Source organism: Eretmochelys imbricata, chromosome 2 (assembly GCF_965152235.1).
Source record: "Eretmochelys imbricata isolate rEreImb1 chromosome 2, rEreImb1.hap1, whole genome shotgun sequence".
Classification (NCBI taxonomy): domain Eukaryota; kingdom Metazoa; phylum Chordata; order Testudines; family Cheloniidae; genus Eretmochelys; species Eretmochelys imbricata.
Genome location: NC_135573.1, coordinates 106567452 through 106595307, shown reverse-complemented (window position 1 = coordinate 106595307; position 27856 = coordinate 106567452). Strand labels below are relative to the sequence as shown.

The window sequence follows — 27856 nt, the reverse complement described above, 5'->3', positions numbered from 1 at the left end:
GTATATGCAGCACCGGAACCTGGCAGAGCGATACCGGGCGAGGAGGCGACGTCAGTGCAGTCACGTGAGTGATCAGGACATGGACACAGATTTCTCTGAAAGCATGGGCCCTGCCAATGCATGCATCATGGTGCTAATGGGGCAGGTTCATGCTGTGGAACGACGATTCTGGGCTTGGGAAACAAGCACAGACTGGTGGGACTGTGTAGTGTTGTAGGTGTGGGACGATTCCCAGTGGCTGCGAAACTTTCGCATGCGTAAGGGCACTTGCATGGAACTTTGTGACTTGCTTTCCCCTGCCCTGAAGCGCATGAATACCAAGATGAGAGCAGCCCTCACAGTTGAGAAGCGAGTGGCGATTGCCCTGTGGAAGCTTGCAATGCCAGACAGCTACCGGTCAGTTGGGAATCAATTTGGAGTGGGCAAATCTACTGTGGGGGCTGCTGTGATGCAAGTAGCCCACGCAATCAAAGATCTGCTGATCTCAAGGGTAGTGACCCTGGGAAATGTGCAGGTCATAGTGGATGGCTTTACTGCAATGGGATTCCCTAACTGTGGTGGGGCCATAGACGGAACCCATATCCCTATCTTGGCACCGGAGCACCAAGCCGGTGAGTACATAAACCGCAAGGAGTACTTTTCAATAGTGCTGCAAGCTCTGGTGGATCGCAAGGGACGTTTCACCAACATCAACGTGGGATGGCCGGGAAAGGTACATGACGCTCGCATCTTCAGGAACTCTGGTCTGTTTCAAAAGCTGCAGGAAGGGACTTTATTCCCAGATCAGAAAATGACTGTTGGGGATGTTGAAATGCCTATAGTTATCCTTGGGGACCCAGCCTACCCCTTAATGCCATGGCTCATGAAGCCGTACACAGGCAGCCTGGACAGTAGTCAGGAGCTGTTCAACTACAGGCTGAGCAAGTGCAGAATGGTGGTAGAATGTGCATTTGGACGTTTAAAGGTGCACTGGCGCAGTTTACTGACTCGCTTAGACCTCAGCGAAACCAATATTCCCACTGTTATTACTGCTTGCTGTGTGCTCCACAATATTTGTGAGAGTAAGGGGGAGACGTTTATGGCGGGGTGGGAGGTTGAGGCAAATCGCCTGGCTGCTGGTTATGCGCAGCCAGACACCAGGGCGGTTAGAAGAGCACAGGAGGGCGCGGTACGCATCAGAGAAGCTTTGAAAACCAGTTTCATGACGGGCCAGGCTACGGTGTGAAAGTTCTGTTTGTTTCTCCTTGATGAAACCCCCCGCCCCTTGGTTCACTCTACTTCCTTGTACGCTAACCACTCTCCCCTCCTCCCTTCGATCATCGCTTGCAGAGGCAATAAAGTCATTGTTGCTTCACATTCATGCATTCTTTATTCATTCAGCACACAAATAGGGGGATGACTACCAAGGTAGCCCAGGAGGGGTGGTGGAGGAGGGAAGGAAAATGCCACACAGCACTTTAAAAGTTTACAACTTTAAAATTTATTGAATGCCAGCCTTCTGTTTTTTGGGCAATCCTCTGTGGTGGAGTGGCTGGTTGGCTGGAGGCCCCCCCACCGCGTTCTTGGGCGTCTGGGTGTGGAGGCTATGGAACTTGGGGAGGAGGGCGGTTGGTTACACAGGGGCTGTAGCAGTGGTCTGTGCTCCAGCTGCCTTTGCTGCAGCTCAACCATACACTGGAGCATACTGGTTTGATCCTCCAGCAGCCTCAGCATTGAATCCTGTCTCCTCTCATCACGCTGCTGCCACATTTGAGCTTCAGCCCTGTCTTCAGCCCGCCACTTACTCTCTTCAGCCCGCCATTTACTCTCTTCAGCCCGCCACCTCTCCTCCCGGTCATTTTGTACTTTCCTGCACTCTGACATTATTTGCCTCCACTCATTCGTCTGTGCTCTGTCAGTGTGGAAGGACAGCATGAGCTCAGAGAACATTTCATCACAAGTGTGTTTTTTTTTCTTTCTAATCTTCACTAGCCTCTGGGAAGGAGAAGATCCTGTGATCATTGAAACACATGCAGCTGGTGGAGAAAAAAAAAGGGACAGCGGTCTTTAAAAAGACACATTTTATAAAACAGGGGCTACACTCTTTCAGGGTAAACCTTGCTGTTAACATTACATACATAGCACATGTGCTTTCGTTCCAAGGTCGCATTTTGTCTCCCCCCACCGCGTGGCTACCCCCTCAACCCTCCCCCCTCACCATGGCTAACAGCGGGGAACATTTCTGTTCAGCCACAGGCAAACAGCCCAGCAGGAACGGGCACCTCTGAGTGTCCCCTGAAGAAAAGCACCCTATTTCAACCAGGTGACCATGAATGATATCTCACTCTCCTGAGGATAACACAGAGAGATAAAGAACGGATGTTGTTTGAACGCCAGCAAACATACACTGCAATGCTTTGTTGTACAGTGATTCCCGAGTATGTGTTACTGGCCTGGAGTGATAAAGTGTCCTACCATGGAGGACGCAATAAGGCTGCCCTCCCCAGAAACCTTTTGCAAAGGCTTTGGGAGTACATCCAGGAGAGCCGCGAATGCCAGGGCAAATTAATCCTTTCACATGCTTGCTTTTAAACCATGTATGATATTTTAAAAGGTACACTCACCGGAGGTCCCTTCTCTGCCTGCCGGGTCCAGGAGGCAGCCTTGGGTGGGTTCGGGGGATACTGGCTCCAGGTCCAGGGTGAGAAACAGTTCCTGGCTGTCGGGAAAACCGGTTTCTCCGCTTGCTTGCTGTGAGCTATCTACAACCTCATCATCATCATGATCTTCTTTGTCCCCAAAACCTGCTTCTATGTTGCCTCCATCTCCATTGAAGGAGTCAAACAACACGGCTGGGATAGTGGTGGCTGAACCCCCTAAAATGGCATGCAGCACATCATAGAAGCGGCATGTTTGGGGCTCTGACCCGGAGCGGCCGTTCGCCTCTCTGGTTTTCTGGTAGGCTTGCCTCAGCTCCTTAAGTTTCACGCGGCACTGCTTCGGGTCCCTGTTATGGCCTCTGTCCTTCATGCTCTGGGAGATTTTGACAAAGGTTTTGGCATTTCGAAAACTGGAACAGAGTTCTGATAGCACGGATTCCTCTCCCCATACAGCGATCAGATCCCGTACCTCCCGTTCAGTCCATGCTGGAGCTCTTTTGCGATTCTGGGACTCCATCATGGTCACCTCTGCTGATGAGCTCTGCATGGTCACCTGCAGCTTGCCACGCTGGCCAAACAAGAAATGAGATTCAAAAGTTCGCGGTTCTTTTCCTGTCTACCTGGCCAGTGCATCTGAGTTGAGAGTGCTGTCCAGAGCGGTCACAATAGAGCACTCTGGGATAGCTCCCGGAGGCCAATGCCGTCGAATTGTGTCCACAGTATCCCAAATTCGACCCAGCAAGGCCGATTCAAGCACTAATCCACTTGTCATGGGTGGAGTAAGGAAATCGATTTTAAGAGCCCTTTAAGTGGAAATAAAGGGCTTCATCGTGTGGACGGGTGCAGGTTTACATCGATTTAACGCTGCTAAATTCGACCTAAAGTCCTAGTGTAGACCAGGGCTTAGTGTCTCAGACCTGACTGTATGAGTGAATAGCTCAGTCTCCTTGGGCCATTAATTCTTCAGTGATTCCTCCTGTGACTAGCGCAACCCACATAGGCACTGGAACTATGGGTGCTGGGGTGCTGCCGCACCCCTTGGCTTGAAGTGGTTTTATTCATATACAGGGTTTACAGTTTGGCTAAATGGCTCTCAGCACCCCCATTATACAAATTGTTCCAGCACCTCTGCTCCCATAGCTTCTTTGCTTCCAGCCAGGCTGCCAGTTGTGGTAGTAGTTACTGTGATGTGGCCATCTAATCGCTGGTGATAAGACTGAGACCAAGAAACCCGTGTAGGCCATAGAATGGCTATCAGAGAGTAATAGCTTTTGGCCACCACTGACCTGGCTTAGAGTGAACCTAGTGACCTAGAAGTAAAAGGTTGTGGCTCTCATTAAAAATCCCCTAAGCTACGCTGACCTCTTTACTGTTCTGGAAAAACTGTGTTTAATCAGATTAGCTGAATTAGAAACTACATGATCTCAACAGTTAAAAACAATGGCATAGAAACCTTGTTTTCAATTCAGAATGCCCAGACATTAGACAGATGGGGTCTGCTTGATATGAGATATACAAATAGCAACTTCCACGAGACAAATGTAGCACTGCTCCTACTACTTTGACTGCAGAGAGGCTTCCATCTCTTGGTACAGTTGCTGCCCAAGAATCATGCAGGTCCTTTTTTAGGTTTATCTGGTGAATCCAGCCAGTGAGTTGGTGGGAAAGGGTTAAAAATTTGTTATTGCTCTAATATGTGGCCACAAGTTGGTAGAAACACAACACTTGTTCATGCATGTATCTAAGGTAGGGCCCACCTCAGGGTCAGTCTTCATGGGAAAAGATAGAGCATCACAATTTTACACAAACTGTCTGGTATAACAATGAAAACTAGAGATATGCTGCATCTGCCTTATAAGCACTGTGCAGCTACACTACAACTTCAATCAAAATGTAAGTCTGCCTGTGATGATTATCTGTAAAAGAACAAAGTGGCAAACATCTGATATTTGTGCCAAGTAACAAATTTTCCTTGTTTTTCTTGTACTGCAAGTTTTTAGCACCATTTTTACAAAGACCATGTCTACTCAGAATTCCCAGACTATGAGTCAGCCACATTCTGTTATGAACCTGTAAGGTCACATGATGTGGTGTGATGAAACGTTACCTTATGAAGGGATCAGAGGAGTATTTCAAAGGATCACTTTCAGATTTAAAAATATAAAGCTGTTTCCTAACGCTTCATTTTATTCTGTTGGGACCTTGCCAGACAGTTAGCCAACAGTTCATGATACCTAGTATTCTGATTTATAGAAGCTTCTGCTGTTTTCTAGACAGTTTATGAACCTCAGCACCACAGGGTCTCGCAAACATTACATACTTTATTCTCACAACAACCCTGTGTGAGAGGGAAGTATAATTATCATCATTTTTACAGATGTCGAGGAATGCCCAGGTGTTAATTTACATGTAAACAGGCAGATAGAGAAACACATCATGACTTACATAGTGACTTCTACACCATCTCACCTCCTGGAGTAAGGGGCATGGCTGGCTAATCTCCAGCAATGCTTAGTGACCAGAATAGCTCTTTGGGGCCATGAGCTGCCAGGCAAAAGTTAGAGCAGCCCTGAGGCTAAGACACTTGGGAGACAGTAATTGACTTAATCTGAGCTAGCAATTACTGAGTAAGACAGAAAGTTTCCCATTCTATAGCCCTCCAAACCATCACTATAAAGCACTCAAGTGACATTAGCAGGTCTCATATCGCAACAGGTTGTGCTGCCTTGAGGAACAGCTTGCCACTGATTCTGTAAGGTGAAAGCCATTAAAATGAAGCTATTCGTCTAATTTGCAACATGCAAGCCACAATTACACAAGCAAGTCATTCTTGTCAGGCCATTATGGATGACATTTTGCAAAGACAATACAGTATTATGAAATTAATAGGATCATACCAAAAATAGGGTAATTTAAATGCAATACCACCATTACAGATACTTAAGAACAGGTTAGAGCAAAAGAGTGGATAATAAATATGATCTTTTGTGGCCTGCCTATTATCTGCATATTCTTATTCCTCCGTTACATTTTACACTATTTTTACTTTGGTGAGTAAGGGCTGAAGCATTGGACCCTTGTGATAGGTTGCTACTAAGCGCCAATTCAGGAAAGCATCCTGATTCAGAAAGAGCAGGTAAGTGTATACTTCGTGCTTTCCTGATTAGGGATGGATTTATGCATGTGCTTAAGAAAAGTGCTGTTCGGAATTGGAATCTAAGGTTCTGAGTCGAACCCACTGAAGTCAGTGAATTTAGTGGACTTTGCATCAGGTCCTAAAATGGTATTAAAAAAGTCCCTGATAACTAGGATGATGTATGATTTAATAGTGAGTTGTGATAAATAAACTAATGTACAACCTATATTTGTATTGATTTATTTAACCCTCTTGTCACCCCTTATGGGTTTTTAAATTTTTTTTATTCTTTGTTTAAAAAAAAAGAAAATATTATGAAATTTTTGTCTGTGAACTGGGTGAAAGGTTGATCAATTCCATTATTTGAAATCCTAACAGCACCACACATTCCCACCACCATTGCAGCCTTTTTCAGTCTGGGTCTTGGGAAAAGGTGAGAGCTGCAGGCTGGGAGCTCAAACAATTTCCACACAATACACACAAAGTTCCTTTGCCTGATTATGTTGTAGCTCATTTTTAACAAATGTCAAAATGGAAAATCAAGTTGTCATTCCACATACTGAGCCCTTTTTTGCAAAACAGAGGACCTTTATGAGGAAGCAACAATTTATGGTACAGTATCATAGGTGTCCAGTGAGTTGCATGATGGGTGTATGGAGTAACCTGGGGGGTTCCTCAAAAGAAACACAAGTTGGAAATCATGATTTACATCTATGAGTCTCATTTATCCCAAAAGTTTCTTATTTTATAAATGAACATATGTGTAATTTGAAGTCATGGTATGGAGTGTGGCTTGTGAATGCTTTCTTTATAAAAACATTCATAGCATTCGTGGGATAGTAGTTTTTTATTCTAATTATTTAATAAATAAAACAACACACGTTGTATTGATTAGAGTATTTCAGTCATCATTTATACTGTCATGGACTGTCACACTGACCTGTATTCAAAGAAGATACTATAGAATGTTTAAAAATAATTATATAATAGAAGCACCTCCCTTACATATATATATCATACAGATTTGGTATCTTAGTATTCATAGTTTTCATTTTTTATTTCAGACTTTGTGGCGGGGTGGGGGCATTAAATGTTTATCTTTTACAGTAGACCTACTCTTGTTCTTATTAAACCCCTAGATGTTTTGCCATTTATTTCAGTGTGAACAGGATTGGGTCAAATATGTATATCTATGTGATAACATAGACCCCAAACCTACAACGAGCTCTGAGCAGGAGGAACCCCATATCCACATATGAGCTTTCAGAATTAAGTCTTTAGTTATCTTCAAAACTGTCAGCATTAGGCCAGACTCTATGCAAACAATCTAAATAGGAACAAAGCTTCTTTAATATTGAGGAGCTGTTAAATATTATAATAAGAGCTTATCTTACTTTTCAGACCTTGGAAACCATATCTGGATTTTTGGTGCAGTTTGTCTTGCTAAGCAGTGCTAGCAATATGTATCTACAACTAGGTTATTGTACTTCTTTTTCAACTCCCTGTGGGCATAGGGTCAGCTGGTCACTTTACCTCTACTAAACTTGAAGATAATGCTAACTGGGCATATCCTAATTTGTAATAAAAATACCAATATGGATTATTCCTTATCTGTTTGCTAGTATGTTCCGTACTGCTCCATGCTAGAAAAGGCACTTCTAAAGAATAGGACAAGATAAAAATGAAAAATGTCAGTCCCTGTTTTTCTTTCTGGATGCAATTCATCCTGTGAAGAGACCTCAAGCGCAGTCTTCATCACCATTTAAGACCCTAGTCTCAAATCCAATGCCCCACAAACAGTGCAAGTAGTTTGTTCATAGCCCAGGCCCTATCTTGCCCTGCAAGTCACTTCCTCTCTGACCCCATTCATGTGGGTGTAATTCACTGGTCCGAGTATGTTACTTCTCTTTCTCTGTCTGTGGCCAGTCCCCAGAGGACGTGAGCCTGTTACAGCTCTCAGCTGGACAGCATCATTCTTTAGCTCAAGTTGTAGAGACTTATGTTCTTAATTCTAGAGTTCTGGGGTTCAGCCGTCATCTCGGTGGAAATGGTGGCCATCAAATTGGCACAGAGGAGCTACTGCGAGCTGGGCCCTCTGTCACCCCCATCACCATACGTACCCAAAAATCTTATTTCCTCTTCCAAAGGAGAACCACATTTGTTCCACTTCTAGGAGAGCTTTCTATGCTGGCGGAGTGGAGGGTTGAAGTTGCCCCTTAACCCAAGCTTTAAGTGTGGCTTAAGAGTTGCTGAGGGCCTTTCCTGGGGGAATTCCACCATGGAAATAGCCTTGTTGTATAACTCATGTGAAGTTCTCCGTTTGGTAGCATACACCGTGTATTGTGCTGGCCTCCCCTTTACCCCAGTTCTTTGCTTCCATTAAGGAGAATGCGTGAGTGCGGGTATATGCATCTGTCAGTTTATCTCTGAGAAAGCAAAAAGGAGATTTGAATCAATGTGGTGCTTAGTTCAGGAGCACTGTGCACAGAGGCTTAATGTTCAGCATTACTGAGGACATTCTCAGACATAATGACTTAGTTTACTTGGCAAAGCCCAGTCTGAAAAGGGGAGATGCCTACAAATGAAGCCTCATAAAAGGATATAATTAAACACTGATGCTCCTCAGAATGAAAGAGCTTTGAGATAATGACTACAATGGTACACTATACCAATGGAAACAAGATATACCACAATTATATATTTGCAGGTTGATTTAATCTGACAGGATTCTTAGCAATAGTGGGTTTGGCCTTGCTGGGCAAAAACAGCACAGTCCTGTGTGCCCTGTAAATGAGGCATTTATTTATCTTTTATAAATTTATATGTATCAATTAGCAGACTTCCTAATCCAGCTGGAAGTTAACGTCTGTTGAAAATATATCGCTTTATTTGCCATTTTGGCATAGAGTAATTCTTTATGCTCAGACTAGGAGGTTTCTACAGTTCCCTCCCCCTGCCCCATCCCCTGGTTCCCTCCTGGGGAATTATTTTTAATTTTCAACATATGATTTTATGTATATATATCATAGCAGCACCTCCCTCTACTGTAAAACACTTTTAATAGTCATGAGGCAGTGCTGTAATGTACACAGCTACCGTAAATCTAGAGTGTGCCCAAATCCTGGTTCTGTAGAAAACCCTCTGTCGGGATCTTGGAATAGTGCCACGGAGGCAGCTAATCCCCCTCTCTTCCCTCTTCCCCCCCCCTTCTATTCACAAGTGGTAAAATCTGCACACAGAGGATTCCTCACACATGTGAATCTTGGGTCATAGTCTGGCTCAAATTGTCTTGCACCTTTCAGACATACAAGTAGATAAGCTTACCTCAGAATTTGCAATGTGGCATTATACCACTATTGCTGAGGTAAATTTCTCTATTTGTGGTTCTAAGGCAATATCTGTTGTGACTGAAATGTTTTAAGGGCCCTCCTGTATTTTATTATCAAGCTACAGTACTGGAACATGGTTATTAAAAGTGTAAGATAGGAAAAGGAGTATGCTGATGTTATGATACAAAATAAAAAAGATGCTGACAAGAAAGAAACTCTGACTCCTACAGATACAAACGACTAGCAGAGTTAGCAGGACAAATGGCACCAAAAATCCAGATGTGGAGGAGATATCCAAAGGGCATTACAGGGTAAACACACCTTATAATATACTGGAAAAAATTGCTTTCCAGTAGTCATGGCGGATCTTAGCTGTGATGTTCTTCTCACTTTGCATGTGCCAAATTCCCACTGGGGTTCCTAGCAGTCTGGGACCTGTAGGGGCATCAACATATCAGAGCTGAAAGCAGTGTTCTCTCCTTGATCTTTTAAAATCAAAATGTTACAGATTCATTTCAGGTCTTGTCACACCTCCATACTTGATGTCCTTAGTATTTGCCAATGTTCTGTAGTTTGGAGTGGTAATCTGGCAGGAACAATTTTGGGAACTACCTTTACAAAAAACAACCAACCTTCCAGGTTTTGTTTTTAGTGTTCACCCTCAGGTAGCAAAGGCCTTTTATAGTTACCCAAGGCAAAGGCAAATAACAGGCATTTGGATTCTTTCTCAGATAACAATATTAGGATGGGGAGGAAGGTGTGGCACATTGTGTAGTAATGCATATTTACTAGATATTGGTGAACAGAGTGAAGACTGCGGTAACTTTCCATAGACATGGGTAGCATTTAAATCAAGTCAGCATTGACTTCTTGATCCTAGCTTTGGAAAATATTTATAGTTTTCTTTTTCTTTTAAATTATATGTGCACTGTGTCAGGTTTGGACAGGGTAGGGATAGCAAGTCATTTTGGGAATCAGTTGCACAGCTTTCATGTGCACAAGGGGGGAGGGATTGAGTTACCGTGGGGCATAGAGGTTCAATTGACTGCAGACAGCACACTGTGCTTGGCATCTTTCAAAGGAAGATGGAGGAATTCATTTGGAAATGATCCACTGATTTTTTAAAACAAAACAGACTCCAAGGGACAGGAGCTGAAATTCCACCTCCTTCGTAGCAACACCCAAGTCTGCATATTATGTTACAGATCTCGCTCACATTTATGATTCAATTTAGGAGATAATGTCAATGAAATTGAACATTGTGACTGGATAATAGTCACCTGCTGAAAGATAAATGCGGAGGCTAAGACATTTATTTTCAAAGCAGGAGACTATTTTTGAGTCATAAAAGTTCAATTCCATTGATATTATTATGATTATATCAAATGATTTGTAAAATAAAATAAATGAGGTCTACTCTCCCTGGCAAGCCAAAAGAAGACCCGTGTATTATACTCCATTGTGCTTTGTTGAAAAGCCGCATTATGACTGGCTCAGAAAGAGGGAGTAAGTCAGAGAGAGGATTTGTTCTGTGCTTCAGCAAACCAGAAAACTTATTTTCTTTCTCTATAATCTGTCATCTCTGTCTCTCTTGTTTATCTATCTAGGCACCAATCTTCATAGTACCTAAGAATCCTAGACTAGTGTCTACATTTACTGAACCATTGAATTTTGACTTTTGAATTGAGTTCTGTGGGTGCATTTTTTCCCCTATAGTTGAAAGCTAGACCTGACGTTACTGGCTAACACTGATTTCATACAGTATATTTCATACAATAACTATGTTCAAAGAAGCATAGGGTTGCAACGTCAAACACTAGACAGTTAGGAAATATCAGAATCAAGGCTGTCTGTGCAGCCTTAATTCAGCCCCCTTATACATATGAATGATGACACGTGTTTTTTAATTACATGGTCTCCTGACTGCTCTGCTCCTATCCTCCTTTCCCAACGCTTCTTCTAGTTCCCCCTCCTCCTCACTCCTGCCCCTATCCTCTCCCTCTGCTCCTATTCACCTCTGACCTTTCCTTGTTTCTATTCCACTCCCCATTCCCATCTAGGCGCTTCCCCCTCTCCTCTCCTATCCATTCCAGTCAAGCAATTTCCTCCTCCTTCCGCTTGCTTTCTGGGCACCATCAGGGGGACCACTGAGACACGAGGAGAGACAGTCTCCCTGCTCTCAGTTCCCATGTCCAATATCACAGCAGGCAGAAAGAGAAATTGCAAGGAAAGCCAGCTCAGCCCCTGCAGCCCTGGGCTAGAGCACGCTCAGTCACTCTGTGGTGATGGCATATGTACAGTCCGGACAGTATGCGGAAGAAGTGAGGGGCTGGAGCATGCTCACTACAGATGGCATCTTCATAGAATCTAATAGCCAATCTCTAACAAGTCTTTACTGAGCATGTGCAGATTGAGATTTTTCAGAAGCTCATAAATTGGCCAAATTTGGGCAATTTTTCACAGGGATGGCAAAAGGCATATCCCTGATGCCAGGGTGTCCCTCTTGCCAAATTTCAAATTTCTGTTCTGAAGCCTGGTAGTGCAAGAACCTCTCAGTGAAATGATTGTAAGATTTTTTTAACATAGGCAGAACAACATATTCTCTTCTGCTCAGAAATATCTGGACCATTTTAGCTGAAACTTTCAAACATAATAAGCATAATTAATAATAATGCACACTGAGGCAGACATCTGGCATGGAAAAGTTCATCCCGAAATTACAGTTTGGCATAGTTATAAGCAAATTAAAACAGGGTCTTAAAATGGAAAGTGTTAGTGCTACCTATATTTAAGGTTACCTACCAGCCCTCCCTATAATAATAAATGCTTGTCTGACTGGGCTAGATTCACCAAAGGAGGCATTCACTGCAAAAAACGGTCCACTGGTGGCACTGATAAGTGTGGGCAGATTGAAAATTTATCTAAGACTCCACAAAAGTCTAGTTTGTGGAGGCTGCAACAGGGCAGGATCAGCACATGTCCTGGCCCGATCCTCCACACGTGTACACTGCTAACTATTAGCACTCATATTTTGCATTGTGATGCTCCGGAAGGGATATGAGGTTACAACAGCTTTCCACTGCCACATGTCCAGTCCTTCCATCAGGCCGCCTTTCCACTTTGGCCCCCTTCATCTGCATTACAATCTTTAAAATGTTGCCGTTTTCTTAATGAATTTTACTGTGGTATTTATGGCAGTCTTTATAGGTAGTACAGGAAATCCTGCAATAACATCTGTGACTTTCAAACACCCCATGCTATGGGAGATTTTATGTATTTTAATTTATATATAGTATAAAGAAAAATATTAAAGACTAAGATATTTGGGGCTAGGATTGCCTTTGTTTTTATGATATGTATGTACAGCACCTAGCACCTGAAGTCTTGATTAGAGTCTCTATGCACCACTATACTACAAATAACAAATAATAGCAAAGATATTTAGTCACACTTCTCAGACAACTAGGGAAAATAAGAGTATGCTAGTAACAGTCTCACTGAGAGGCAAAAAGAAAGACTGCAGCTGTTCACCTTCTTTTATTTGTTTAGGTGAATACACTGCAATATGCATACTTAGTTGGCTTCTTTGGGAAGAGCATTATCGATTTTCTGTGTCTATTTTAATTAAAAAACAAATTGTTGCAAATCAAATAGGTTACTACCAAAAGACAAAGTAGGATTACGTCAAAATAATAAAAATCTATCAGTACTATGAAGGGTCTGCCTATCCTTGAAACATTACACCTGGGTGTTGTTCAGAACCCTACAGTGCTCATGGACAGTCCAATTTGCTTTCTGTGCAAAACCTTTAAAAAGCATAAAGTGGAGTATATTGCTTGATGTTTTCATTGCTTTTTCATAAGAAGTCAGCTATAACACAAGTATTTCATTTCACACTGTACGCAGGAGGTCTTGCATGCTGGGCACAAAACACAAAAGACAAACTCAGATTCAAAAATCCCCAGATTTTATTCTATACATAGGGACTACATGGGATTGATTTACAGAATGTGTTTACATTTTTGACCATCTATATTGGTCATATATCTTCATATGAATATGAGCTGCCTCAAACATCAGTGAAATATTCTAAGTATGCTGGAAAGAAAAGTAATGCATAATTTAATAAGGAATACCAAAGGAAATGTGCAATCCTTGACAAAGTTTGGAAATTGTTAATCAAAAAATGTGACCCTGGAGACAGCAAGCACTGTTAATAGTAAAGGTGTTCGATGCATTTGTTATTTCTATGGTGCAACGAAGGAAAATCATTTCTATGGGGAATAGTCTTAAATTCAGTATTGCAGATACAGTTATCTCCACCAATAGTTTTATAAATGCAATATAGTTAAGATATTCATAGGAATTATTAATAGAAACCTGAGTTTTTCCACAATGGGAAGACAATGGGAAGTGCATAACTCTCATAGTTCTCATAGGGAAAAGAAAACAATTTATCTACTTTTGAAATTAAACAATACACATACTGTAAGGCATCCTGTGTAATACCGGCATTGTATCAAATTCAGAGGTGATGATAAAATTGCATTAATTAAATATCCTTTCATTTACTAAGAAGACCTTATGCTCAGACACCCTTAGACTTACTAACACTGACTCACTAATGTAAGAGCTTAAAGGAATATAAGTTACACACCAATGAGGTGGACAAAGTTGTAAGTTAACATAGACTCAGATTCAGTGGACCAAGTTCAGAAGTATGTTTGAAAGAGCTTCATAGTAGTAAGCAGGTGTGAATCTAAGCAAATCTAAGTTAATTTAAGTCTAAGGAATTGGTGAAATGTATACACTGAGGGAGGCCAGAAAACGGTATAGTACACCAACTTAAAAACTCCCTCTAGACTTACTTAGACTTACCCCTAACAACAGCCCCCCTCCTTCCCTGCTCTTTCCAGCAAACCAAGGCCTTGTTCTTTCTAAGAAGGACTAGAAGTAACACTGAAAATACCAACTAGGAAGAAGTCTAGGAGCTTGCTTTTACTATCTACTCTTCAGCATAACTAAGTTCAGTCAGCGGTACAAAAAAACAACTCACACACAATGTATAAATACACAATGTATAAATTTAAGAGCTGTCTCCTACAGTGGTAGGCTCAGGTTCAGTCAGCGGTACAAAAAAAGTTCAGTCAGTGGTACAAAAAAACAACTCACACACAATGTATAAATACACAATGTATAAATTTAAGAGCTGTCTCCTACAGTGGTAGGCTCAGGTTATGCCACTCGCCACTAAAGAATTTCAACTTGTTGGGTTTTTTTAATCCCAAAGTAGCCATGGGATAACCATGCTATTATGAAACTCTAATTGTTTTCCTATCATTTGGATAGGAGGCATATATGATGTTATCCATTGTGACAATGTTATTAATTCACTGCAACAATAAACCATGGCTATCTGTAATGTGCACACTGCACACTGAAATTCATATGCTATATTAACTAATAACGTGGGATTTTATCTGTCCCTTTTCATTTGTTTTGCAGACAGCTCTTCATGCAAATTTCAGATGTCTCCCTCTCAGTGGCAACTCATTGTATCTCTTTGTATGATGCCAGGGCCTTCACATCATATACAGGGTAAGAAACACTGGACCTTATTTTTCCTACTTCCAATATCATTCATTTTTGTAAAATTTCTGTAATTATCAGCTGAAACTTCTTTTCATATGTGTAAAACCATAACCATTACAAAATGGAGCATTTTTCTATACCATAGTAGTGGAACAGATTAGAATGGAGTTTGTGTTGTCATATACATGCACGTGTTTAGAAAAATGCTGGCCTAACCACAAGCCTTCATTCTCTTGAGAAACAACCACGTCTCATTCTCCTTCAGTGGGCATGGAAAGCATTCAGGATTGAGGCACCTGATCTATGGATAATCAGAGAAGTTTACTTTCTAGTGTGAGCAATCTGCTACTTTCCATGGATGCTAAAAAGACTGTACTTAAAAGAATCAAGACCCCACTTACATGTGTTCCTAATTTGTGAGTTGTCCCATTCACTTCAGCAGGACAACTCCTTTGTAAAATCAAGCATTCAAGGAAGCATTTGTAGGATTGAGGATTTAGTTTAGCAATCTGAGGCCTCACTGTAGGCAAAGCTGGCAATGCTCCCTTTAGTTTAGGCTGCCTAACAGTTTCCTTTATAAGATCCTGTTTCCATTACTTATAACGTTAACCATTTGGGGTGAAATTTTCCAGAACGGGTGCCTGCTTCAGGCTGAAGTTATTTCTGAAGTTTCAGCAAAAACAGTTGAGCCATTTCTGAGAATGAGATCATGTTGTTTTGTTAATGTTAGAAAATTCTTACAGCCATTTAACTGAGAACCTCCCGTGCTTCCATGCTTTGGAGCAGTGATTTGAAATGTCGCAGGAGAGTCTCCCTAGGGTGAGAGATGTGTCTTTTGCTGCTCCTGTGAAATCAACAAGTTATAAGCCTCGGAAAATCACCATTTGCCCATGCTTAGGAGACTTGTCAGAGTTTGGCAGCAAAATTCTCTAAAGATTCTATCCACACTGAGTACACGCCTCCATCCCCACAGAGTTCCATGCCCACCCCAGTGAGTGTGTTTTAGGGATCAGAGGCTCAGCGGGATTGTTCTGCAATTGCTACTCCTAGTTGCCAGGGGCTGCTGTGGACCAACATTGGAACTGAGAGCAGGGAAGCTGTCTCTCCTGTGCTTTCTGTCATCCCCTGCTTGTATCCAGGCAGTGAGAAGGAGGAGGAAGGAAGTATCCAGACTTGAATGCAGAGGGGTAAGAAGTAGGCAAGCAAGAGCAAAGAGAAGATCATAGAATCATAGAAGATCAGGGGTTGTAAGAGACCTCAGGAAATCATCTAGTCCAATCCCCTGCTCAAGTCAGGAGCAACCCCAACTAAATCATTCCAGCTAGGGCTTTGTCAAGCCGGGCTTTAAAAACCTCTAAGGATGGAGATTCCACCACCTCCCTAGGTAACACATTCCAGTGCCTCACCACCCTCCAAGTGAAATAGTTTTTCCTAATATCCAACCTAAACCTCCCCCACTGCAACTTGAGACCATTGCTCCTTGTTCTGTCATCTGCTACCACTGAGAACAGCCGAACTCCATCCTCTTTGGAATTCCCCTTCAGGTAGTTGAAGTTGGAGAGTAGAACAGGTTAAGAAGAGGGAAAAGGAGCAGAGGACAGGAGCAGACAGGGACAGAACTCCTGCAATCAAAATAGTATGTAATTAGCATGCACAAGAGGCCAAATTGAGGTTGCACAGGCAACCTTAACTGTCAGTCCTTAACTGTCAAGTGTTTGACTTCGCAAGCTTAATATTCTTTTAAAGTAGTTAGGTTTGTCTTTTGTTTTGTTTTGCTTTGCTGTATATAATGGGTATAGACATCAACTCCAGGTGTTTAAATGCTGTTTCTGAAGGAGATTTCCCAACTCTCAGCTCCTACAACACAGTGAGATGTACAAGCAGCCACACCTGTAAAGAACTTACAGGGCCTGCAAAATACATTCATGTTCCACCCAATAAAGGGCAATGGCGTGTATATACAAGCCATTCTTCATATACTCCAACTATGGAGATACACATTGTCCTTTAACACTTTGGTACTTGGATGCCAAATAAATAGAATTTCAGACACAGAATCTTTGTTCATAAATTAGCATCAATTTACTGTAGAAGAGTCAAACAGAATTAAAGAGGGACAGGCAAGGATTAGCAACTCTGCACATTGTTACTGATACTGATAGCCTCCTCTTCTCATGAGTGAGATATAACCTTTTACCTGTGAGCCTGAGCTCTCACCTGGCACTCATTGAGATCTCTGCTCTCCTTACTAGATACTCAAATGAAGTATGATTAGGCAAGATGGGCTTTGATGTTTTTGAGATGAACTCCACAAAATGTAACTTTAGTGGGACATGGCAAAGAGAGACCCCGTACTGTGCCTGACAAACGAGGAGTTATTAACAATTCAGGCTAACACATCTGCTCCGTGGTGAAGGCAGCTAGTAGGAGAAAGTGGTTCTTGAGCTCAGGGTTGTGGGTAAGAAGCTCCCAAACTGGGGGGTTTTGTTTTATATTTTGTTGTTTTTCTGTGACTAAGAGAGAGGCTTTTCCCCTGGAATAGGAGAGCTGGCTAGACGGCTGCTCCTGTGCTTTTAGTATTGAATTCCTTCTCCAGTGTGATCCACTTTTCTTAACCCTCTGATCAGGCTCATAAAGGAAGCAAATGAATAAAATATCCAGAAGCCTGAAAACTACCTTTTCCAAATGGTGTAAAATCCCATCATTCATAGCTGGCTGGTGTGTATAAAGCAGAGCAACACGTAGTGTATCTGCAGGAGGCAAAGACTGACATCCTAATAGTCCAATATGCTCACTGATCGTGGGTGCCACATCTGAAACAGATTTATGTGTCTTGAGCTGGACACCCAAAATTAGTGCCCACTTCTGAATTGACTAAGTGTATCTTGCTGTTAGAACAATTCTTTTCTCTTTGAAGTCACTCCAAAGCATGTAAGGGATTCTGGGAATGAACATATACAGGATGCTGTAATAATGTGTGGCTGTTATCTAACTGCATACAGCCAACTGATATGGAATAAAACCTAGAATTTTTCATTTCCAAGCCTGAGAACTTTTGAGCATGCATAATTCCCTGAGTGTCAGCGGGAACTGGATGGTGCTTTGTGCAGCAGCTCTCAAGAGACTCATCCACTTTCCAGTGAAGTCAATGAAAAAAATACCATTGAGTTCAATGAGAGTTGATTAGGACCTCAAGCCTTTTGACTCTATAAACATAGATTTCTATAAATTGATCAGAAGAAACACTTCAGCCAGCTTAGGCAGTAGTGAGAATGGTTAAACACTAAAGCAGACAGTATATGTAGTCTTTCCAACAGCCATGTACGTACAAGCTAATACATCTGTGTGTACCAGCCATTCTTATTAGCAGGATCTCTATTATCTCTTCAAATTTTCTGATAAAATATGGAAAGTCCCAGCAAAGAGCAAATGTATGTGGCTACATTATTATAAACCTCCAAAAGCAGGTATTTACAAGGGAATTACTGACACAACCTCTGCTATCAGGGTACCTATCTCCACCTGCAAATGGTAAATGCCACTGTGCACTCCAGAACTAAGGTAAAGAATATTAATAGTTTTACTCCTGCACTATCACGAAAAAAACTGTATGTTGAGCTATATTCTACAGCATAAACTCCAGTAAGATTTATTTTGCCCTTTCTGTATAGCGTATGCAAAAGAGCTCATTTTAACTGTACAATGACAAAAGTTTAGAAGTGGAAGTATTTTAATTCCAGTTTATGCTCCTATTTATCATTACAATGGTATCTGCTACAGTTACCATTCACTAATTGTGCCACAATTTCTATTGAAAGGGTTTCAATTCTCTTTTCCCGGGATAGTACTCAAGTTATCAGAGAGCTAAAACATGGCACACATGACAATCCATTTGGCTATGTTTTAATTTGAAGGAGTGCATTGTAAAACATACTGTCCCTGGTTTCAGAGAGATTTTTACATTCCCATAAGTGATTTTGTTCTTTTTAATGAAGTCACTATTGGACCACTGTTATAGGAAATGAGATGCCTCTTCAACACAGGGCTACTGTTGCTAGGGTCCAGCCCTTCCCCCCACCTCCACCCCTACCCCCTCACTAGAGTATTCTGTGTGATATGATCAGTGGTCAGTGATTTGTTTAGGAAACTGGGTGAAGTGGCGAGGAAGCCAAAAAAGGTCTAGAATATGACATAAATAAGTATCACAATACTTTGGATAAATTTATACTGTGACCCAACTTAAAAATAACTACATGGAAGGAAAAACACATGCATTCTCTTTCTGTATCCCCTTGGACCACTGGAAGCTGTTCCATTCACTCCTTAGCATTTACTACAGCCGAGCAAATAATTCTTAGCAGATAGTTTCCTCTATCTGTTTTAAACTGCTTTCAGAATGTTCATGAGTAGATCCGCATGTTCTTGATTTTTGTAATTCAAGTACACTGGACAATTTTATTATTGTTTGTTTAGATTTTTTACTTCTGGCCCCTGACCCCCTAGTTCCCAGTATGAAGAAGAATGAAGCTCAAAATGTTGAAATGTGATGGGGTGGGGGTGGGAGATGGGAGTGGGGACTGTTAATTATTAAAACGTGTTCTTGCTAAGCAATCTGAAGTCCCCAAACTTTACATATGTATAAACCCATAATAAATATGTACCCCCAAAAGAGAGAATGAAAAAGCTTTCCAAAAATAACCACTCAGCGCTCTTGGAGTGTCAAACATCTGATCAGTTTTAACCTAGAATATCCCCTGCACCAAGGTTTTGTGATAGGGTGAAATTCACCCCTGTGTACAGGGCCTGCGGAAGGGCTATTCTTAAAGGAGTTCATGGTGTATACTGTACCTAGCACTTACACAGGGATAAAGGTAGGGGGAAGTATCTGGGCTCTCTTTTTCCCTCTTGTGCAGCCACACAGGAGCCATGTTAGTTTATATATATATATAAAATGTGTGTGTGTGTGTGTGTAGTTTTTTTCAGTTGAAATAAGGAAACAAACAAAGATGCATGACTGCAGATGTAAAGAAGCAGCATGGTTGCAAAACCAAGGCACAGCCGTTACTTCAGTGTAGTTATTTTTAGTGTGTCTACGTATTAATGGGTACCAGGATCCTGAACAGCAGCAGCAGCTATAGAGCTTGTGTTCCCATGGCTATTGGTTAATTGTTTACTATAAATCAACTTCAGCTTATTTAGTCTTTGCTTGCGTGTGTGTGTGTGTGTGTGTGTGTGTGTGTTTGGGTAAATCAAAATGATGTTTAACTGTGTGTGCTGGAATGGTCTGTGTTCACAAAGTTCCAAACCAGATTGCAAGTTATCCATGTGCTGTGCCTTTTCTTAAACCAGATTTACTGCCAGAATATGAGCAGCATGTGACAATGATATTTAGTTTGTTTATTTATTTTTCATAGAGCTTGGATTATTGCTTGCTTCTATTTGGTTGTGGGCCTCCTGCTAAAGATTGATTAGAATTTACTGAGTTGGTCAACACTTCCCATCCATTTGCCCCCTCCTCATTTTGTACTATGGATTTTTTTTGCTTTATTATTTTTGTCCATTGATAGCTGATTCCTCTAATAAATAATACTGAATAACCAGAATATTATAATTATAAGTATATTTTAAAAAATCTAACAAGGAATCACTGTACATATCTATCATTTGCTGTCTTTTAAGTTCCCCAAGCAAACATTGGAGATAGCTAGATATTTCATTTCTGCTCATCCTAATATATGAATACAGATGCATCTGTCTGTGTCTTTGATCTTTGAGGTGGTCATTGTCGATGGTTTATTTTCTCAGCAATAATTAGCAATAACGGAAATATTCTGATAAAAAAGACGGGAATAAATTATCTACAACTGCATTCACATGAAAGAGCACATTTTTTTGTTTTTGTTTTATTTAAATGCTCATATCCTTGGCACTTTACATTATCTGCAAAAACCAAAAAAAACGAGTGAGTGAAAAATGAGCAAGTCATGGATTTTCAGTGCTCTAATGACTTATACTAATGTATTCCTTCATCTAAATACAGATTTCTATTTAAAATTCAGCATGCAGGAGTATTATGAATTCCAGTTTAAGAGATTCCAAATAATTGCCCTTTAGAAATGATGAATAGCTGTTTAAAGCCACTGATAAGAATATACTATTCCTCTCCTAACAATGGGCCTTCTACATGAACTGTGTCAGATATGCCTGAAATTAGTTTATTATTTTTTTTATTGGTATGCAAAACACAGGCTGATGGCAGATTCCAAATAACCCCTCACTACAAACCCCACAATTCCAAAAAAACTGTTACAAAAAAACAAAAGGAAGAAGAAGATAGCTGTTTTTATACAGAAGCCAGGCCACTGAAATGCAGATGATGCCACTGTCTCTTGTGCTTTGGTTTTCTTAGATTTTCGCTCTTAAAAAGAGGAGGGTCTAAGGTTGAATTGGATTTTGCAAAATTCCACATTCAAGGAGCTTTCTGAAGGCTGTTTGGGCTGTCTACAAATGCCTTTTAAAAGAACCACTCCAGACATGTTCTTTCATTTAAAAGATGAGCATCCAGAACTACTGAAATTAAAAATATATTATTCATTTACTCAACGTGGCAACATTTTCACTTAACAGAATAGATGTCCTCTTTATAACGTAAGAAAGTCTTTGAAAGCACAAAACAAAATAGATTCAATGCAGCTATACATGGAATATGCAGTTATGTGTGCAATTTGATAATGTACGTTTCAGAATTTGTATGTGTGCTAGACACACATACAATGATATATGCACTTTTGAGGAAAACGTATACACTGACGTGCATCTTTTATGAAAATACACATACTAATGTTTATATATTAGGAAAATAATTCCAATCATATTTTTAAAGAGACTTGGTTTTTAAGTGAACTATAACACAAAATAATTTGTCTCATGGCATCAGGCATTTGATAATGCAGAAATAATAACAGGATGCTATAGAATTGATTACTCATCAGCAAATGGCTGGATGCTTCAAAGTTCTTAGAATTTCCCTAGAAATATACTACTTTCTGTGTGAAAAATAAACATGTTCAGAATTTTCAAAATTATGTGTTGTTTGCTATGTGCTTTGTAATATCATTATGCTTAATATAATATTTCTGCTTACTTCACATTACCTGTTGTATATATGTGGTACAGGGCATGCATACAGACATATCTGCCTATATATAGATCTAGTGTGTGCATATGTCTATAGAGTCTATAGAGCTAACTAGCTATGCTATATGTATAGTACAAAGAAAAATAGATTTCCAGAATCTATTGCAGTGCATGCCACCAAACTAAATGCCTGTTACCTAAGGAAATATCTCCCATTTATTTGTTTATTTCAGCAAACAATATAAATACAATTCTTCCCATTTAGTTGTAGAAGTCAGAATGTAGAAATGGAATGCTAGTGGAAGGCAGCAGTGACTCTTTTCTCTTCTTCCATCTCCTCTTTCCTACCTCAGAACAAATGGTGGGAGAAGTAGATTTACTCTTATTTTCTAGCTGCCTTTTCATTTTACCCTCCCAAACTTAGCCACCTCTAAAGATGTCTTAAAAACAGGTTAAAGCAGTTAGCTTTAGCATACTTGTGTCTATAATCCTTGGCTCTCGTCTCTTTAGCCTTTTCTTTTCTCTATAGAAGCAGGGCAGTTATCCCCTATTCAGGGTCATTTTTTCTGCCTCCAGGGTAGGCTGCCTTCTCCACACACCACTGGTACCCAGAGAAGAATGGCTCTTCTGTTTGTCCAACTGCCTGCATATTGCATCCATTGCTCCATTCAGCCTGCCTTTTCAGGTCTTCTAGCTGCTGTACAACTTAGCTTTTGTGCTCTACTGCCAGGGGTTTTCTGAAGCCAGACGCTTTTTGAAAAGAGGGGATATTTGCATAAACAATGCCATGTGAGGAGATCTGCTGGAAACAAAATCAAAATTCAGTCAAGCAAATCTTCCTGATCAACTCATTTCTTACAGCCGACACCTCCTATCGTTACCATCTGTATACTAAATTATGGCTGAAAATTTGTGCAACTCTTCCTTTTCACTTGCTCTGTGTCCAGCTTTATCAAATAAGCCAATGTATATTTTGTTTTACAATTTAGTCTGAACAGAACCCATAAACAGAATTTGGTATGTGGAATGAGGAAAATATGGTGAGTTAAATAAAGCAGGAGGCCAGCCATGCATCAGCTAGCCTGCAACTCAGATTGGATTTGTACTGGGGGCTCATCAAAATGCACATCGGAAACAAGATCTGCCCATCAGTTTGCTGAGATTGCAGGTCAGTGATGGCTGGGCAGTTTTATCAGGGCAGACCAGGGAGGGGAGGCATATTTACCAGTGTGGGTGGTAATCGAAAAGAAGCTTGCTGAAAACATATGTGTTTAAAATAAATGGCTGCTAGCTTCAAATATTTTGTCCTTGTATACATGTGTGTCTAGGTGTGTGTAAGCACACACACTGTACATATAAAAAGGCATACACACTTATGTGTGGGTATACATATATGTACGTATGCAGACATATATGTCATGCTGTATGGCCTCTGTGTATTTGTTTATACATACACACACTCACATACACAGAGGATATAGCTTCTCCATGTAATAAAAGGAAACAAGATTAATTTTGTTTAAAAAAAAAAAAAAAAGCAAAGCTCACAGAACAAGAGTAGCCCAGAGGTGAAAAGGGATATAATTTCCTAAAGCACTGGTAAAAAAATGTGTGTTGTTTGAAATATTTTTAACCCATATATGAAACTAGATAGTAGATATGTAATTATTCCATTAAAATATGCTAAGAGAATGTTAAGGTTGCACAGCTAAGCACTCAATAATTAGGAAACGACAACATTAAGGTTACATGCACAATTCTAATTTTACACTCTTATGCATACACAATACAATTAAATAATATAACATAGATTTTTATCACATTAGGTACACATGTGTAGCCTCTTCCACACTGCACTACCTACTAAGTTTGCGTATGCCAGACAGTTTATGAAAGCCATTATTGTACAAGATGCACAGTGAGGTCTTCTCCTTTGGATCAGTTGCCTCAGTCACTGCCCACTTTGCAAGCTACACAAGAAAATACATTGTCTGACGTAATATTTTTTGTTTCAGAAATTAATGTGGTCATATCACTAAAGCCGGTTATGCATATGCACAAGGGGGCAGACTTAATACTGCACAGGCAGCCTTAACTCTGCCATGTCCTTACTTTTGAGTGTTTGACCACTGAGCCTTGAAGTTATCCTAACAGTTTTTTGCTGATAAATTTTTTTAAACAAAAAACTCTACAATCAAGCACTGTATGGTGAGACACCAGTGGAACATGCTGCCCCTCAGAAGGAGCCACTGAGCTCACTTTTCAATTGCACAATCCGACATGCACGCAGTGGGGCATATATAAATGAGTCCCTGAGTATTAAGGACTGTTTATTCCAATAGGTTATTAACATTCTCTTTGAGTGCTATTAATATCTGGAATAAGGTTAATAAGGCACTATGTACCAGAAAAGAGGTAATTATATATTGGAAAGTGGATCCTGGAAAGTACTAAGTGGCTACTTCTGGGTGCAGAGGGCCCTCAACTTCCATTTATTTTAAAAGATGACAGTGCTGAGCACCTAACATGTTGCTAAGCAAATTGCAGAACCAGGTCCTAATGATCAAGTAGCATTCATTGTGCATACAGTAACTTTCTTATTACATTCGACTGAGATTTAATAAGATAGAGTATGACGACTAAGGTTCCGCTCACCTCTTCCTATGACCACACAGTGAACCAGCCCAGAGGAGAACTCTATCAGGTTCCCTTTGTGGAGGGTCCTCTAAATGGAAGAATTCAAAGGTTTGTCCACATGTGGGAGAAGTTGGGATCTGGTGCCCAAATTCTCAGCTCACCTGAGATCGGGCAGATATACAGGCCCCTATGCCACTGCCCTGACCGCACCAATCCTGCCCTTCACTTTGGCTCCACAGCAGCACACTTTTCATGTCACTAGGGACTCCACTGAGAACCCAACCCTGGAACCCTTCCTACCAGGGGCGTGTGCAGGAATTTAAATTAGATCACTTTTGGAATGGCATGTTCCGTGCTCCCACTGCCACAGCCCTGTGGTCAGAGGAGCTCTGTGTCCCTGCTGATGATTGTGGCGGGGGGAATGCCCCTGCTGGCCCCCTCTTGGGCACGCTCCTGCTTCCTGCAGGGCCATGCCTGACAATAGGGCCAAACCTGCAGCTGCAGGGTGTCCCCCAAGTCACGATGGCCCTATCCATGTCCTATTTAGTGTGGGGTACAAGTTGCTACAGTGATAACTAAGGCTTCATGGGTGAAAATACATGCACCACTGTTCCCTGTTGGGTCACACCCTATGGATCTAAAGTCCTCCCCTCTATACACACACATACACTCAGGATGGTAGAGCAGAAGAATATAGGTTCTTGGAGAGATGGTCACATATTGAATCTTGCCACTTGCAGACAGGAATGGCTTTGCAAGCATCCCAGGTTTCTTTGAACTAGCCCTGGCCCCGTTAATCACGTGCAAAAGAACTGTATTTCACAGTACTTCAGTTTGGGAAAGCACTGTAAGGCTAGGTTAGCCCAATGATGAGCCACCAGAAGCTGAAGAACCGGTTCCTTCAGTCGCTCCGGGTCTTCGGCGGCACTGAAAGATCCACCGCCGAAGTGCCGCTGAAGGCCCAGAGCGAGTGAAGGGCCCGCCGCTGAAGTGCTGCCAAAGGCTTGGAGTGCCGCTGGGTGAGTAAAAATTCACAGGGGAGTCTCCCCAGCTGAGAGCTCAGGCGGGACAGATAGGACTGTCCCGTGGGCCGGATGTGGCCCGCGAGCCGGAGTTTGCCCATCCCTTTAACAACCGGTTCTAAACCGGCTTCAAAATTTAACAATCGGTTCACGCGAACCGGCTCCAGTTCACCACTGGCTTAGCCCCTGATCACATGGATGGGAATGGAGTGAATGATGCATATCCTCATCTGATGGGTGGGTTGCTGGACCTGTATAACTCCCTCCCTGGAGTTCATCAGGGAGGAGAGTGGTGCAGGATTGGCTGTCCCCCACCCCACAACTTTGACCTGATATACTGGGGGCATGATCTTGCACAAGTTTAAATACGAAGTATAGCAGAATTTGGTGTGTCTTTTTTGAATTTCTCCATGAGTAATACACGCTAATTCTATTCTCCTTCTCATAGAAACATGCCAGATGACATGCCACTAGATTTATGCAAGGGGAAATGGGGAATAATAATGTATGAACTCCTGGGTTCCCTTTTATTCATTTTCTGTAATCTTTAAGTCCTTCTAAACCACCTAGAGCTCTATCATTCTTACCTTCCTAGGATGTAAATTGCCTTAATCCTACATAGTCAATGGACATGGGTGGGTCCAAGCATGTTTGAAAGCTAGGTATTTCTTTTCACAGTACTTCAGTTTGGGAAAGCATACTACATAAATAACGTATCTGAAAACATATTTATTGAGGTTTAACATCTGTGTTAGAGATGTATCTATTACATAGCTTCAGTAAATGTGTTTTTAATGTTCTACTTCATTGCATATAATACCTCTCTTATTAAACTGAAATTAAAAGCATGTTCAGTACCTCATAGTCAAAGCAGCACTGGTGTAGGTTTATAATGCAAGCAAATGCATCGAGAAAGAGAATAATACGTATAACAGAATGCATTGCTTGGCCAATAAAAGACACAAATTGTTCCTGGAAGATAATATAGTGAGTTCTGTATCCTAAGATCTGCAGGATCTTAGGGCCTGATGCAAAAGTACTGTTTTTAGTTACATCGGAATGTGGGAGATTATTTCTTCAGCAGTTATGTTCTACTTAATTAATGTTGGATTCAAAGATTGTATGTAAAAGAAGTTTTTTACAGCATATTGCTAGAGCTACCTGTTTGTAATGCATCAGCCAGTCTAACGGGAAGGAGGATGGACCTGGGATTTAATGCAAAACCCTGACAATTGGAGACTACCTCAACATACTCATCAAGCAGAGGTGTCTGGAGGTCTACTAGTTACTAGTAGGTCAGAATTTTGATTAAAAAATCATAACCTTGAATTCCTTTTTAAAAATTTTCTTTTTAACAAGAATAATACAGAAAAGAAATCTGACCAGTTAGTAAGGAAGGAAAAAGTCTGTATAAATACTGTACTACTAATAAAACATAGGTCCTGGAATACTTGGAAAATTTGAACAGGACAGAAGCAGCCCCTGATAACTTTTATGTCTAAGGGATCCTTGATAGCCTAAATGAAATAAGCTGGTAATTTCTGTCTATTTCCTAGTGAGCAGATGTCTGCATAACAAACATCGCCATCAAAGTGCCTGGTCCCGCAATGAACACCACACAGAAGGATCTCTACACCTGCACAGAGCCCCATTGATGTAATTGATTTCAGTGGGGCTCTGCACAGCCACAAGGATCCAGTGCTCATAGAAGAATCAGGGCCATAATTGGTATATATTGGCCGTATCAGCAGAGGTCAAAGACTAGAAGCCTGATCTCTCACTCATTGAAACCAATAGAAAAGCTCCCATTGATTTCAGTGAAGCAGGATCAAGTAATAAAATGGTTGTGGAGAGTAAACTACGCTCTCCACACTAGAGGCAGTCCCATTAATCAGTGCTGAGATATTTGAATGGGGCAACATGGGGGAAGCTTGCACTTCTGCTTCCAATTCTGTCCCTGTTCTTGGATAAAAGGGTAATGTACTTTTGGCTTCTTTCAAGAGCACTAACATTCACTGGGTTTTTTTTTTTAAGTGTAAATTACTTTATATCCAGCACACCAAAAGGGAGGCAAACTTCTAAAACAACACCCAGAAATACGAGGCTCTGGTGGCAGAATTTGTCCTTCAGTGATTAGCAATTATGTATCCAGTTGTGAATAGGCTCCAGAAATGTTAGCATATACATTAATCTGTACGTGAAGCTCTGCTTTACTGAGGATTTTCTCTACAATATTTTTTCCATAAAAGAAATTCATAGAAGAAATGATAACATTGATGTAAGAGAGAGGCAGCTTGATTAGCATTGGCAGTGTGCTCATTATAGTGCAACCAAAATGGGGAGAAGATAGGGAAAGCTCCATAT

General features: G+C 41.1%; 1 long non-coding RNA gene across 2 annotated transcripts in view; it reads left to right on the top strand.

Annotated features, from left to right (window-relative positions):
- Nucleotides 1-27856, top strand: part of LOC144261235 (uncharacterized) — a 148063-nt gene that overhangs the window by 28143 nt on the left and 92064 nt on the right. Inside the window, exons 3-4 of one of the 2 annotated variants that reach the window (XR_013345188.1) lie at nucleotides 14610-14702; nucleotides 22410-23002. This is a non-coding gene — a long non-coding RNA (uncharacterized LOC144261235). Of the gene's footprint in view, nucleotides 1-14609; nucleotides 14703-22409; nucleotides 23003-27856 lie in introns of those variants that run through there. The other variant, XR_013345187.1, reaches the window with a different exon arrangement.